The sequence below is a fragment of the Rhipicephalus microplus genome, chromosome X, assembly GCF_043290135.1.
Source record: "Rhipicephalus microplus isolate Deutch F79 chromosome X, USDA_Rmic, whole genome shotgun sequence".
In the NCBI taxonomy this organism is placed as follows: domain Eukaryota; kingdom Metazoa; phylum Arthropoda; class Arachnida; order Ixodida; family Ixodidae; genus Rhipicephalus; species Rhipicephalus microplus.
Genome location: NC_134710.1, coordinates 213,237,215 through 213,239,557, shown reverse-complemented (window position 1 = coordinate 213,239,557; position 2,343 = coordinate 213,237,215).

Sequence of the window (2,343 nt, the reverse complement as noted above, 5' to 3'; positions counted from 1 at the left end):
CAAGGAAACATATAATTGCGGATATTTACGATGTTTACTTGAGATGGCAATGGCTGACACACTGGTGGGCTGGGACCAGTCTTTATCCACTTCGTAGTCTTTTCTTCTAAGCAGAGACCCTCTACCAATTTATGCCCCAATCCCACTACTGCCTTGTGGCAATATTTTTCATACATAATAAAGAGAAATATTGTTACGTTTAGTAATGTGTTTATTACGCTGTGGCGTACTGGTAGACTTGAAGGGGCCCTGCACCGGACGCCTATCTCACTAGCCGAACGTCCTCTTCTTTAATCAGGCTGTTCCCCGCTACCCAGAGACTCATACCCAAATCACATATGCATAACCTTTTCATCCGCGCAGACGAAGCCCACCGGGCGAGTTAAAGAGTCTCTCTGGGAATATAGCGCTTCAAACGTGCTATATGGACAAGTTCAGTCTTTGCAGATTGTCGGCCATTTGAATGAAGACGTGCTACGCAGTAAGTTACATCGCTTATGCGGTCTAGAACAACATAAGGTCCCGCATAGTGTGCCAGTAATTTTTCACACAACCCACGTTTCCTATTTGGCGTCCACAGCAACACGTGGTCTCGACAATTATACGTCACGTGTTGACGTTGACGGTCAAAACGTGTCTTCAAGCGATCTTGCGAAGCGAGGGTGCGCAGGTAAGCAAGACGTCGGGCTTTTTCTGCAAGACAGACGATCTCGGATATACCGGAATCATGGTGGCCTATCAACGGGAAGGCGGTATCTAGGGTATGACAAGGTATGACGAAGAAAAAACGGACTGCAGCTGGTAGTCTCATGCTGTGAGGTGTTAAATGCATAAGTGATGAAAGGTAGCACGCCATCCCAGTTCTTGTGATCTGCTGCGACATACATAGAAAGCATGTTTGTGAGACTCCTGTTACTTCGTTCCGTCAGGCCGTTTGTTTGGGGATGATATGGCGTAGAGTGCCGAAAGCTTGAAGTGCATAGACGAAGCATCTCTTCCACCACATCTGCAGTGAATTGTCGCCCACGATCACTGATAACAATTTTAGGAGGTCCACGTCGTAGAACCACAAAACGCAGCATGAATAAACACACGTCAGCTGCAGTTGCCGATGGTATAGCAGCTGTCTCGCAGTAACGTGTTAAGAGATCGGTACATACGACTATCCAGCGATCGCCATTAGAAGACCTAGGAAAGGGACCTAGAAGGTCAATCCCAACTTGCTCGAATAGAGTTCTAGGGGGTGGAATAGGATGTAGTCGCCCTGGAGGAGCTCTGGAGGGCGCTTGCGGCATTGGCACTTGTAACTAGAGACGTACTGTTCCGTCGTCTGGCACATTTTCGGCCAATAAAATCTTTCTTGAAGCCGGCAAAGAGTTTTCGCTGTGCCTAGATGGCCGGACGTTGGGTCATCATGCATAGCCTGCAAGACGGAAACGCGAAGGCTCTTTGGAACTACGAGAAGATATCGTAAGCCAGTCGTAGCATAGTTTTTTTTGTACACAAGCCCGTCGCACATGCAGAAGCGAGTCGCCGATGGTCTTGACTCGGTAAAAAGGAGCTCCTGTATGATGTGGTACCTTTGCTGCTCAATCCTAACGGCGTTGGTATCAGGAAATGGCAGGTCCCATGGCGCGATGTAGGGGTCGAAGTTGCCCGCGTCGCAGTCTGTCGATGAAAGCGGTAGTCGCGAAAGACAATCTGCATCAGCGTGACGACGACCGCTTTTATAGGAAACTGCAAAGTCGTATTCCTGTAGACGGAGGGCCCAGAACGCTTGTCGACCAAATGGGTCACGAAAATTGACCAACCAGCAGAGCGAATGATGATCTGTCATGATGGTAAAGGGGTGTCCGTACAGGTAGGACTTACGCTCGGACTTGCTTAGTGAGCGACTTGCATACGCAACGACATGTTCTTTAGTATCCAAGCGTTGAACCAACACGGCGCCCACACTGACACCGCTAGCATCTGTGTGAAGTTCTGTAGAAGCCAGAGGATCGAAGTGTCGAATAATCGGATGGGATGTCATAAGAAATTTAAACTCAAAAAAAGCGGACGTACATTCCGGAGTCCAGTCAAATGGCATGCTTTTCTGAAGCAGGCACGTGAGTGGGTGCGCGATATTAGCAAATCCAGGGATGAATCGACGCAAGTATGAGCAGAGGCCCAAAAAGCTGCGTAGCTCTTTCGCTAAGTGAGGTCGCTTGAATGCCTCCAGTGCAGCCATTTTCGCGGGATTCGGGGATATGCCTTCTTTGTTCACCAAGTGTCCAAGGACGTGTGTTTGGCGCTCTCTGAAATGACATTTCTTTGAGTTGAGCACCAAGCGTGCTTTGCTTA